The following is a 14,507-nucleotide window of genomic DNA, read 5'->3' on the forward strand; positions in this document are numbered from 1 at the left end:
TTCTGCATATTGCATCTTGAAGACAATTGCTCATATCCTAATCGCTCATATCCTAGATTGTGACATTAAATTTATAGCTTATAAACTAAATACACAGGCTATATTTTTTCCTGAGTTTTGTGTAAATATCCCAGGTTTTGAGAACTCAGTTTAAACAGCCTGTGAACCTTTTGACATAAGTTGACCTGCTGACCGTGCACTTGAGCAAAACCTGTTAAATAATTCATCATAAGTAGTACTCAGTGTGAGTTTTGACATTTTATTGCAATAGACATACCCCAATTAATTCTACTACTGGAAATTTTAGTAATTAATCTAGAGCTTTGACTTTTAATTTTCATTCAGTTCTTTGGCCAGAGTAGGGGCAGGGATGTTCCTTCTATGACAGGAGATTGCCACAATTCCAATGTGTGCCATGGCTGAAGGATTAGCTGCAACTGCATGTTTTTCTGGATAATTTGATTACACTCACTGAGGGCTTTATCGTTGTCAATACATTTACTCTGTATCAAAATAAGACACTGGGCAGAAATACTTCCTTAGAAACTCTGAATATAGAAAAAGCTGGTGATAATATGTGTTGTCTTTTATTGCATCTTAAGCTTAAAATACCTCCTCCAAGAATCATGGCTAACAGTTCTCAGTTCCTCAGCTCTTAATTTGGTATTAAACTCAATGTTTCTTACATTTACTCCAGATTTTTTTAGGTATTTGTAAAGAAACTCCAGTCCCATAGGACTGGACTGAGGCATTTTTTCCCCTGAAAGGCCTCAGATTTTATATTTTTTTAGTAATATTGTGTAAAGTGTTACTAATGCCCATTAGATGAAGACTTTGACATCAAGGATTTTGGTACTTGAAAAAGAAAGATGGTTAAGTATAAATCAAAGAACTGAAAAAAACTCCATAATCTTTATTCTGAACCCCTAGGTTTTTGGCTATGACAACTACTTTTTCTAGTGTCTCCTCTTAATATGAATATGTGATTCCGGAGTTCCTTCCTATGTTAAACTGAGACAATGCTAATTCTGGCCAAACATACTCAGAATATAGAAAATCAATATTTTGACAAATTTTTAAAACTTTCTTATTTTAATCTTTCTTCTTTCTACATTTCTTTCTCATCTCCTGCAAATTAAAGTACATGTTTAATTATTATTACTGTTACTGTTCTAGTCATCACAGCAGTCCCCAAAATGAGGACAGAATAATCACTGGTGTCCTGAGGAAAGTTACTGGATTGCATAACTCTGATATTGCTGTTCATCTGAACAATTTCTCTGCCTGGTCCAGGTGTTCTCACATCACAAGTGGGAGGGAGAAAGAGATTACCAGAGAGATGTTACACACTGAAGCTGTTGGAGAATCATAGGGTTCCAGACTTTTAATGCTAGTTATGTCCTGAAGTACATTTATATAACACTATAAAAATAATTGGCAGTCATGAAGCAATTTGAAAGGATATGTATCAACACTGTGTGCAGAATCGTGTTACGTTTATTTGTTGTGTAGCAGCATTAAAGAGGAAAATATTTTCTGTAGAAACTATTCACATCTAAGCAGCATTAAAACATTGCTGTTTGCACATATGAGAAAATCTCAGGGGTTCAAAAACTGGGCCTGATTTCTTCTGAGCTACAGAACTTATCCAAATGTTCATCTACACACACCTCTGGGGAGCTGGCTGAACAGTGTGACTCTGGAAGGGCTTTGACCTTGATGAGACAGACTTCTAAATGAAAAAAAAATAATAAAAGTTGTAAATTGCTAGTAACTAGATAAGAGCTAGCTTTGTGGAACTCTAATGAATGTAAAAATAATTAAGCCTCTTAAGATAGCATCACTGGCTGCAAATTTCTAATAAGTATAAACATAATAAAGCTCCTTTAGATAGTGCCATTTATAACAGTGTTAGCCACTGTCTGATGTTAATAGCATGGATATAAGGAACATTTGTGCACACAACATTGTTCACATAGCCTGTTTCAAAGTCTGTTAGGATCCCAAAATATAGTTAGGGTAGATAATGGTATATTTATCAAAACTGAATGGGAACTTAAAGCTTATTAAATGAGAACTCATGTGTGATGCAAACCTGGAAATCACAAACTCTACATTCTGTTAACCAGTCTGATGATAATAATTTTATTAATATTTGTATCCTATGCATCCTATAGCACTAGAAAATTAGAATGTGTGGATGACTGTTAATTGAATTTCTTAAGAAGCTTAAGGGAAGAAACTAAGGTCACAAAAAGGACAGTGGTCAAGATTATTTTTGTTTTATGAGTAGGAACTTAACATATATTCTTCGAGGAGAATAGCAAGTTAGGACCCAGGCTCACAAAAAGATTTTTTTTTTTTTTTTATTCTCAAATGAAAGTTTAGAATGAAGACAATCTCTGTTTATTAGAATTTTGAAATGAAATTCAATAAAGTTCAGAGGGAGGAGAATGTTTTCACTGTATTTGCTGCTCTGGATCTTCACTGCGAAAGTGTTCCTCTTAAACATAAGATTTGAGCTGGCAACACTCCTGTTATTTTATTATTCCACAATGAAATAATACATCCTTCCCAATCTTTAAGAGGTATAAAATAGGAAAGATTAATAAAAAACCCTCTTTTTATAAATTTTAAATTCTTAATGGGACATAGTGAATTATTTGTATTTTATGATTGAAGGAAGATGGACAGTTTATACCACTACAATTTGGACTATAACTGATTTAAATGGCTAGATGCTGGGATTTAAATGATCATTCATTTGCTGCACCATTTCTTTAATCAAAGTAGAGTCCTACCAGATTTCAAATGGGAATGTGTTTCAATGGAATATGTTTATTTCAACATTTGACAAGAAAAGTAAAAAATTTCCATCTCTTGTTTAGTTTTGAAACTCATTTGGGGGGGAGGGGGGCAAACTAGATGAAATATTAGATATTATTTTTCTATAAAATATACTTTATAGAATATATATATATATATATATATATATATATAAAATTAAAAATAATAAATTCAAAATACATAATCCAAATCAAACATTTTAAATCAATGGGAGCAGAATTCCTTTTCTAAAGGAGATCTTAGTCCTCCTTTACAGCGTGACCCACCTCATCTGTTGGGTTTGCCGAGTGCAGGATGCCGTTGCCCAGTCCATATGTAGCACAGGAATATGTAGCCAGCATCTCTGTGGGAAAATGCTTGATGACTGGCAGAACAGCTACAGATTGTGCTCTGATTATTTGACAGCTTCAAAGACTGTCAAGATCATATGTAGTTTGTCTCGGAGATAAGATGTATATTTTGTTTTTCACATCAAAGCAAGTGTTACTTGTTCTCCTTAATTTCCAAACAAAGTATATATATGATACATATTTTTATATTGCATATTTTTCATTAAAGGTAAACCATTATCTGATAGTCTCAATTTTGACCTCTATGAAGTAAAAAACCATATGCATTCCTTAGAATGTATTTCTGTGTATGTTTTATGAAAGCATTTTGTCCTTATGTGACTGATAAATTGAGTATACACAAACAGCTTTGAAATAAATTTAGTAAGGAACTATCTGTTTATTACTGCATAGATTACTTGCTGGCAGTAAGCAAGTTTTAAGATAAAAGAACTTCCAGTGAGGGTTAAAACTAATTGACTTTTGTTTGGTTAGTTTTTCATTGTAAATCCTTAGGAAGATTGAAAACATTGCTTTAGTCAATTTGCTGAAGAAGGCTTTCATTAGCAATATACTGAGCAGTGCTTTAATCAGTACATAAATCCACCAATTTCAGATAATTGGTGCTAATCATCATTTCTCAACATAAAAGGACTCGAGCAAAGATTTTTGTCAACAGCAAAGTTGAATGATACACGAAGGCCCAAGGCCTTTCAGTCACCTTGCAAGCTCACCCTCACTCCTGGAACAGAGCTGTTCACTGTGCTGAACTTGTGCTAGATGTACCAAGGGCCACAGACTAATAACAGTCACACACCTGCGATTATGAATCTTGGCCACCTTACAAGAAATCTGTTGCCCAGGATAGGCACCCACCTGCAATTTCATTACAGGAAGACTGGGCAGGTATCACCAAGTGGCTTGCGTTCAGGCAAGTATGCTTAGTCCCTCCATACCAAAGCAGGATAATTGCATCCAGTCTGCTTTCTTTTGGACACTCCTCAGTCCCTCCTCACCCTTAAGCAGTGACCAAGAAGTGTTTGGAAAGCACATGAGTTTACACTGGCCACAGTTTTGCCATGGACTCTGCCAACAGTTCAACACTGTATTTTTGTTCTATTATGGATGTGGCCCCCTTTCACAAAGACTGAAGTGCCTGACAAGTACTGTCCAATACTCCAGCCACTCAAAAAAATGGGAACTGGGGAAAAACTGGAATCTGTCCTCTTCTATCATGTAGTAATGGCGTAAGGATATAGGCATAAGGATGAGAAAGTCTTTGAATTTTTTTAAAGAAGTTCTGGCTATCATGTTTGAAGATATACTAATTATTTCAAAGATCATTTTCTTGAAAAGAATATTGGTGAGTTCAATACATTTGTTAGCCCTGAAAAAACTCAAAGGCCCAAATCTCTCTATTAAAGACTATGTTTCCCTCAGGGCATTCTGAAATGAAAAAAAAAGAGAGGATTATTTTGCCTTGCTCTCACTAAAAATGGTCAGTTGTACAGCAAAAAGATTTATTCATATGTGACAGAGGAGAAAAAATTGTTATGGCACAGTGGGACATCAGATTGCAATGGGACAGCTGTGAGCTAACCAACTGTTCTGGGATGCAGCTTCTCACATATTGAGAGCCAGAACGAGAGGCTCCAAGCACACCTTGTACCTTGTTGCAGACCTTGCTGGTAAGATTTGGGCTATAATTGTCTAAATGGTTCTCCTCACGTGACCCAAACAGTAGGCTTTTGGTTAGGATTGTAGTATTGGAAGTCCTATTGGGACTATCGGAAGCCCATGTACTATTGGAAGCCCTATTGTACTGTTGGAAGACCATGGAAGTATTTTGGGCTTGAATCCCCTCAAGGCTGAAAAGGGAATTCAACTGGTGTTTTTTCTTCAGGATAAGTGCTTTAAATCATAGTTTATAAAATAAAAGTTGTGAGCAGTATATTTATGCTGTTTTAAAAGTAGATCCCTGTAGGGAGTTTTTCAGCCAACCAAATCAAATATAAGTTTTCTAGGACAGGTAGAAGAGGTCTCAGCAGACTTGGAAAATGAATGCCTAGTTACTAGACATGACTAGTCAATGAAGTTGGGTTATTAAAATCAGATTTTTGAAAGCAAATATGTTAGATTTTAAAATGCAAGTCATTTTTCACGTTTGAGATTTAAATTTTTTAAGTCTGGCTTTATACCTCTCAGATGGCTTCTATGAGAAACAGATGGCTTAAGTCTAACAATAATGTACATTACATGGTCTCCCTTGTTAAGCAATTTTAAACATTTCTATCACAGAATTCAAAGATTGGCAAATATTGCACCAAAAGTTTCTAGTGCACCAACGGTTTTTAGATGCTGTTTCACAGGACAGGAAGTATTCTTCATCCAGACATGATTTTAAGACCTTTTTTAATGTTAAGAACATAAGAATCACCTGTTAAGAACATAAGAATCACCTTAGAACAGATCAGTATACCATGCTGTCTGCCAGGAAGCAGTGTTAGAATCTTAATGTCATAATGCTGTATCTGAGACATCAATGCATAATCATTTCCAGTACAAAATCATGCAGATTTTGGCTATACAGTAATCTGTCTAATATCATATTCCTCTTATGTACTATCTTATACATGCTTCATTTTTTAATTATCCACTTTGTAAAATATAAATCTAGTTTCTGAGCAAAATACCATCTTCCCCAGAAATCAGCTTTTCTTCTACAAAATGAAGTAATCACCTCTCGACTGCAAATATATCTGAAATGCTATGTTCAGGAAAAAGATAGTTCAGAATAGATGGCCATTGAGGTGTTTTCTGGTGAAAAATCTATGCTACATAATGCTGTAACCACGCACTATGTGATCTTAAACTACCTGAAATCCACGTGGGCTTAGCTAAATTAATGCACAGGTTTTACAGCCTATGTTGTCTTCCATTTTGCAAAGTTCAGCTGGCAAAATATAACAGGATGAATCTGGGGCTTTGTTAAGCTTATCTGAATGGAGAGAACATAATGTTTTTGAAATAGAATGTGGAGCTTTAGCCACCTGTCTCCAATTATACTCAGTGTGACTGCAAGATTAAAATGCCATCTAGCTCACTGTGAAAATATGTCCCATAGCATCTCCTTTTAGCTCAGGAGCATTAATGCTAATAGCACCCCAACAGAGAATCAATTTTATTTTGATACTCTCAGTGATTAAATGTTTTATACAGAGTTCTGGCAACACTTTCAAAAACTCTCAAACATAAAATTGGAGTTGAAAACATGTACTGACACTGACAAAAACTGCATGTGAAAGTTTTTGCTAATTGAATGAATAGCACAAATGGTAGCCACGAGAAGTATATTCACCTGAAAAATTCATATGAAGCAGAATATGGAATCAAAAAAACAGTGAAAATCAAAAATCAAGTATTGATTTCAAATTGATCAGACTGGAATGATGTTGTTGTTGTTGCTGTTGTTGTTATTATTTTGAGTGCATGGCTACTTTGGCCTTTGAAAAATCTATGCAAAACTGGCCAGTACTTTGGTACTTTTACTGAACGTAAAATTCTGTAACTGGTATTGATGCCAGATTTACTTTCCAGATTTCCTCTGTTCTTATTCTGAGTTACAAGGCTCCAAGGTCATAACACCATTAAGAAATCAAGTGAAAGCCATAACAGAAGTCATTCACAGTCTTTCAAGTTGATAGTTATGTATTAATTCTGACAAACTCACAACCTGAAGGTAAAAAGATTAGCAAACCTGGGCCATCCTGACAGAAATGTTAGCTATGGAGATGCTGCTGAAGGTATCATTATTATATTTAGTGTTTAAACATGAATTTCCATTTTAAGGTTGAGATGTTTCATTTCAAAGTACAAACAGGTACATTTACATTAATTACAGCTGTCTAAGATTTTCTGTGTTGTTTAACAAGTGCTCCTGTTTAAATTCCTTTCTAGAAAAAAAGGCCAAAAGAGACTCTGAAAGAGAGTAGCCATTGAATCAGACTCAGAAATTTCTACCTCACATTTTTCATGCAAGATTCTGATCCTAAATAGGACAATTTATACTGTCTATACTACCTCATACAGTCATGTACTTTAGAGATGGTAATTCTGGAGAAGGTTAATAAGCCAAGTACTAGACTTTTTCATAGCAAGGATCTTTGAATTACCTTTACATCAATGCCCTTTTTTTCCCAGATAATAATATTTCATAATCATTTCGTGGAAGAAATCTAATAGTCTGCATTTGGTATACAAAGCACTAGAGATGCTAATTTTATAGAAGTACTTACATTAGGAAAAAAACGTGTTTCCCTTTCTGCTCCTTAGTGGTGAAGCATTTAATCTCTTACTGTCTTTGGAAAAGTAACATCTTCCATTTTCAAATGGGGCAGATCTGACATGCAGAACTGAATCTCTGAGTGTCTGCAAAGTACAAAATTCAGCTTCAGATCTTGCGATGCCCTGTTCCAGTTCTGCAAACAGCAAAGGTGATAACTTACGTGATATGTTTAAAGTTATAATATGTAACCTCCCTGCATGGTGCAAAAACGCTGTGGCAGAGATAGAGACAGACCTCACATCTTTTCTTTACATTTACACTATGTTTCATCCTTCAGCACTGTACTCTACATAAAAGAATAAATTTCAAAAGGAAAGGACATAAATGGTCTATTTGTATTACCATTTTGCACAACAACATAACCCCAATGCCATAAAAAGAAAGTCTTCCTGTTAAAAAGAAAGTCTGTCATATAAGCCAGGACAGTATTTGAACAAATGGATCCAAATGATCAAGTGTATGAAATATAATTCAATGCAGCACAATTTAGGTCATTGAAAACACCAAAATATCGAGGACCCTGTACAGATAGATGACTAGCACAGCTGTGTTTTGATCCTGATGAAGGAGTTTTCCTTATCTAAATGCTAATGGGGCTGTAGAATTGCTCTTAGTGCACTCCTTGGCATTTTCTTTCAATATGCCCTTGTGTTTTTTGGACTTCTTGTCATGCCAGCCCACTGCTATCTCCTCTGCCCACTCAGACAGCTTTACTCTTATCACTCATCACCTGAATTTTGTGCAGAATCATCAGCACTGGAAGGATTCTCATAGTCTTGTTGAGGAAAGGAACTTTTTATTCTTACACACCTGCTTGTCTTTGTTTGCCTTTCTTTACAGATTTATACCAACTCTGGAGAATATTGATACACTCAATTAAATTACATAGGGACATAAAATATCCTGAGTTGGAAAAGGCACAGAAAGACCATTGATGTCCAACTCCTGGCCCTGCACAGGACACCTCAAGAGTCACACCATGTGCCTGAGAGCCTTGTCCAGACAATTCTTGAGCTCTGTCAGGCTGGTGCTATGATCACTTCCCTGAGGAGCCTGTTCCAGTGCTCAACCACCCTCTGCATGAAAAACTTCTTCCTGATATCCAGCCTAAACCTCCCTGTCTCACTTCATGCTGTTTCTTTTGGTCCTGTCCCTGGTCACCACAGAGCAGAGATCAGTCCCTGCCCCTCCTCTTCCCTTCATGAGAAAGCTGTAACTGCAATGAGTTCTCCCTCCATCTCCTCCAGGCTAAACAGCCTCACACAGCTTCCTCTCCAGACTCTGTTCCATCCTCATTGCCCTCCTTTGGATGCTTTCTAACAGTTTACCATTTTTCTGATATTGTGGTGCCCAGCACTGCACGCGGGGCTTGAGGCAAGGCTGCATTCACATAGATGAAGTGTGGGGTTATTTTTTATGATTTTTTCAGAAAATATTCAATTATTTTTATCAATCCACTTTTTTACTATTGTTGAATATTCAATTCCAAGTGCTCAAATGACAGAGGCAAAAGTGTTACTGTAATCCCTCTTATGCTCTTTAGTATTATACCTTTTTGTGTGTGTGCGTAAGAACACAATTCCCCTGGCATCTGTGTAACTCTTGTACTTGAAAACATAGGCAATAATCCTAAGTCTGGACTTCTGTATCATGGCCTTGACTAAGTCACTTTACTCCTGTTTATCCTCCTGTATAACATGAAGAGGAATTTGTTTCTCCATTAATTCATTTGGTATAGAGGAGTGCAGTAGAGTATTTCTGTGCCACAAATACTGGCCAATATCTGTGTGACTATTCTCTTACTGGAAATCAAAGAGTAAAGGTTATTGGTAGACAATTCCTAGACAATAAAAAGGTACACTATTCACCATCCTTCAGTTCATACCATTTTTCCACATTCTTGTTCACCTCTGTGTAATCTCATATTGCTATTTCTCATTGCACTTTCAAACAAAAAATGAAAACCAAAAATTCAGATCATGTCTGCTTTAAATGAGTTCTGATAATATAAGGCCTCATTTAGCATAAAGCACATAGAAAATCAGCTTTTAAGTAAAATTCAAAGGTAACTTCAGATGGGAGTCCATACTGCTGTCATCTCTGCAGATTGACAAGGTTTGTCTTGTGCTTTACCTCAGTTTACACAAAATATCTCAGGGCTTCCAGATGATTGGGAAGTAGTTGGCTCACATACTTCTGGAAAAATGTGTCCTCTGCAATGATATATCACCGAAAACAAGCAAAAAAAGCTGTACAAGTTCTTTCATTGAATGGCCTTCAAAAGAAAGAATGGGGTCTGCAGACAGACTGAGCAAAATCAGCCTGCAAGGGCAATGGCTAGCTGTACCAAACTCCTATCTGGCAGCTCCAAACCCATCTCTAACAGCACTGACCTGTTAGTGGAGAACATACAGCAATTTGTTTTAGTTTGAGATTCTTTTACTAGGATACCTAAGTGTGATGAATAATATATGTATCTAGCTTGCCAAAAAATAGGGACAAAAGCAGAAATATTTACCATTTTGCCTTTCAGTTGTTTTTTTTTTCTGGACTTTTGCTTCAAATTTAAATCAGTTTTTGCATTTACCTGGAAATATCTTGGAAAACACTTACATTTAATATTTTAGATGTTCCAGTTTCCAAAGGGGGAGCCAACCAACCAGTCTAAAACCTGTGTGTTGGGCTTTTCCTGTTATCTTCAAACTTCAGCAGTCTCTGCTTGTGGAGTCGCAGCTGCAGACATGGGGGAAATATGTGCTGTCCAGAGACTTCAAGAGAGTTACAGGAAAGCTGGTTCTGGGAAAAGGAAACAAAGACTGGTAATAGCATGGTGGTACATCCAAGGAAAATTTGTAAAACTTATTTCCAGCACTATGGTACCATGTGGATATCAGAGTGTGGTTGGTTTGATCTTGTTGGAGCAACATTGTGCACTGCAGACATATTTCATTCTAAAATAGAAGTCTGACCATTTTTTACCTTAAATTAGAGGAAATTACAAGAACACAGATAAAATGTGGATATTTTTAGCTTTTCAGTATTATAGACTTTAGCAGCCCACCTATTATGAATAAAAATAGTTCTGCTTTGCTATCCAGCAGTTACAACCAGTCATTCAGGTTTTTTCAGTCAAAGAAAAGAGGTAAAAAATAGCAACCTTTTCAGCAACAGAGATGGCACTCTGACACAGGTTGCTTTTAGAAATGCCATAATCTGAAAAGATTTGTCTCATTTAGAGATACGTATAAAACCAAATAGAAGATAATTTAATGTCTGGAAAATGTATCAACTGCCCAAAGGATATTTATAAAACAGACAGGCAAAGACAATTTTGGGGCTTTTTTTCTGGCTTTCTGGGCTTTTAGCCATTTGCTTCTTCCTGTTTACCCTGCACCTTGCTGTGATGTTCTATGTGCCTCAGAGTCAGAAAGGACTGGAAGGTACACTTAAAAAAGCTTTGTCTGCTGGTTTTCAACCTGAAGCTAAAATATTAAATTTTTCTTCCTCAGCAAGTGAAATGCTAGTAATGATACAGTTGTTTTCTCAAATCTAAAAGTAAGAAAGAAAAGTGGAAAAGCCTACTGTTGTAAATTTTGGTGACAATAAACCTCTACCCAATTAAAGAGGAGACCTCACGGCTGCAGGGGTCAGCGTTTATAACTGCCAGGTAAATTCACAAATGAGAGGAAACAATCAGATCAGAAGTGGCCACTGTGTAGAGGATCATTGCTGACAATAGAGCAAGAATTGTTCTTTTTTTATCTGTAATTCAACCTGACTTACATCTAGAAATTCAGTTGTACTGTTAAGACTTAGTGTCCCATCGCTTCAGAATGAAATAAAAGTTGTGTTTCATGAAACATCTCTGTATAATATTATATTTAGAGATCTACTTATTCCCTAGGCTCAGCCACTGATCCAGGATAGACTAGCAAAATGGATTATATCATCTGTCTATCAAGGGATCAGGAGCTATCAAATCCAGTTTTGTTGTCATTTACTTTATTTTTCTCTGAAAATGAGAGATACAAAACATAAAAAATTATAGAAAAAACAAGTCAAAATACCCTCTGTAAGCAAATATATATAATAATAAAATACACAAGACAAGTTAAATATAGAGGTAGATGACTTGAATCTCTGATAATTGGACAGCCACTCCATCCCCTGTTGGAAGCTGTTCCTGGTCTGACCCTCACATTAGAAAAAAGAATCACCAACTCCTTTAAGTTTATCTAGGCATTTTCCAATTTGTAATTTAACTCTTCTGTGTTTAGTGGGTGATCTGCACTGATGCCTTGGCAAATAAAGTCTTGCTATTTTGATACTTTTTATATTCTTTTTGCAAGAATCATTCATGATTTATAAGATGCTTTTGAAAATACAATGTAATTGAGTAATTAAGGATTTTCAGCCCCTTCAAAAAAAAAATAGGCAGCCTTTGCTGCGTTGCATTTTCAAGTTCCATAGTTTGCAAACATGAAGGGGACCTTTATATGTGGAATTGAAAATTAATGCTCTTGAATGATCTGGGTGACATAGCATCTCAAGAAAGGGAAATTTATAATAATAGTTAATACTCCAGTGGAAAAAGTCGTAATGGCATCCAATGTTTGAAAAATGAAGCTGCAGGGATTCATATTAATATTGAAACATAAAAGTTTAATCAAAGACAATTAATTGCACAAACTAGCCCTAAACCATTTGTTGTAGTTTTAAATCAAAGCTGAACATCTTTCAAAAGCCTACGATGTAGATACAATATTGCAATTATGTGCCTGAGACAGATATTCATCAGTTCTTCTGTCTTGAGAAATCTAAGAAACAACCACTAGTTCCTACAGTGTTTTACCATTTAAGTAATTAAAACTGTCATTGATATTTTGATTGATGAGGATTTAAAAATTCTATTAATGAAGTAGCATTGTAACATGTTCCAGTGCTTAAAGTTACAAAATGTCAAAACCCAGTTTGCCAACATAGAGATTTATAAATTGGGCAAATCCAGTGATATTTTTCTGCCAGCAGTCAATGACATCCCTGACGCCAACCAACACAGTGCAATATTATATAGCTTTTCCTAAAGAAGGCAATAGGGATTTATTGAAAACACCTTGACTTTTTTCTTGGTTGAAGCTTCAAAATATTCCTGGGAAATTTCAGCTTACATTATTATGGTGGACTAAGATGCAGGTGAAAATGCTTTTTTTACAGAGGAAAATCTTAATGAGTCTTATCCTGATATAAACTTAGCTACAAGGTTTTGCTATTTAACAACTACAGAAATTTGTCTTGATTCATACTGAAATGAGGCTGTGTATTTTAGCCCACCATGTTTGCTCATTTTGAGAGGCATTGGTCTTACCCACCATCCTCTCTCAAACAGTCTAGTTCAAGTAAGTCATGTATCCTCAGCAGGTTAGATAAGATGTAAATGTCTTCAGTGATTGATTTGTCCTGTCAAGGTCTAGAGATCAGGGTGACAAATATGCAGCTTCTAGAAGAGCTTCCCCCTTGTTGACCATAAAAGCAGCGTCAGTGATAAGCCTAAATTGAACTTTCAGCTTTTAAATTGCAAAAGTGATATGTGAAATTCCAACAGTTTATGATGTTTCTTAACAAGCTATTCATAAGAACTATTTGGCAGGTTACAAACCAGTCCTACAATATATTTTTGTGTGAATAAATTCTAATTCATGCAAATGCTTATGTACCTGAGTGTTTGCAATGGAGCTGTTCCTTCCGTAGTGGAACGACTGTGGTGGGTGGCAGAGCCAGGACTGCACCACCAACCAGCACTCATCTGTCATCTCAGACCCAACAGCAAGTCCTCTGACAGAGATCAGTGTTTTCTTATATAAACAGCTTTCGATTTTATGTGCATACTTCTCTGTGAACTAAAGTGGTGAAACAGCACTGAGCCTATTTTACAGTAAGTTCAACAATAATGACCAGCATCGGATTCACGGTGGATTGTTGGTTTGCTGGTACCATATTGAGCCAGATGCCCTTCTAAGGTCAAAGTAATTAATCTACAGTGTTTTCAGTCTACCTGTGTTGCTTTGAGTTATCCTGCAATTTTGCTGATAAATATTTCTAGTTCTCTAAGTAGATTGGAAAAATAATTAATGGAGTCCTTCATTATTTTACTAGCAGCTGCAAATACAAATGTGCATTTGTGAAAGTTGTCCTCCAAGCTTTTTATAGTACTAAATAGAAACTAATTGTCATCTAAATTCCCCATTGGCAGCCACTTTATAATGCCAATTCACCTATTAGTATCCTCAATTATGCATGAACAGAATAACAGGTGGAACACTACAAATGTTCATTTAGGAAATATTTAAAATGCTTTGTGAACGGAAAATGCTGCTATGATTGAAGCCATTCACTGATTAGATGATAAAGGAAAAGGTGACAGGCATGTCAACCTTGGTATCTCAAAAGTATTATTTCCCTTACTGAAGGTGAGTCCAAAATATCCATTAAATCCTGTCCTCACTGAAAGGTAAACCTGTCATATCCTAAAGGAAAAGGAATTAACTTTGTTTGTATCAAATATCTGTCAGCAAGTGAACTAAAAATTAGAATTTAAATCAATCAGCAAAGTACAGAAAAATAAAAGAGTAAGGTGCAATTTTTCCAGTAAGTTTTGATCGGGAATTACCACATTGAAATTTAGCCGAAAACAAATTTAAGATTTGATTTAGTCATTTATTATTTCTTTCTAATCAATGTATGGAAGTTGGCATTTACAAAGAACAAGCACCTACCTTAATGGGAGGGAAGAGAAACTTCTCTCCCTGTGTTGACTTAGAATTCTGAGTCTAAAAAACTGAATACCTGACTTTGAGATGGCTGCTTCATTTCCTCAGCACCAGGAGTCATTTCTACTGATGAGACAGGATCTTGGAACCACGTCTCATGTACAGTCTGAGCTCCTCATCACTACCATAATTTCCAGAGTTTAAGGTGCCTTGAGCAAT

At 35.9% G+C, this 14,507-nt stretch overlaps 1 long non-coding RNA gene across 1 annotated transcript; it reads right to left on the bottom strand.

The window, feature by feature from the left end:
- Nucleotides 1-1,481: 1,481 nt before the first annotated feature.
- Nucleotides 1,482-3,951, bottom strand: LOC137472001 (uncharacterized). Its single transcript, XR_010997957.1, has 2 exons — nt 3,114-3,951; nt 1,482-1,732 (listed from the first exon to the last, which is right to left on the bottom strand). It is a non-coding gene; the product is annotated as an uncharacterized lncRNA (long non-coding RNA).
- Nucleotides 3,952-14,507: the final 10,556 nt, after the last annotated feature.

Source organism: Anomalospiza imberbis, chromosome 3, assembly GCF_031753505.1.
Source record: "Anomalospiza imberbis isolate Cuckoo-Finch-1a 21T00152 chromosome 3, ASM3175350v1, whole genome shotgun sequence".
NCBI lineage: Eukaryota > Metazoa > Chordata > Aves > Passeriformes > Viduidae > Anomalospiza > Anomalospiza imberbis.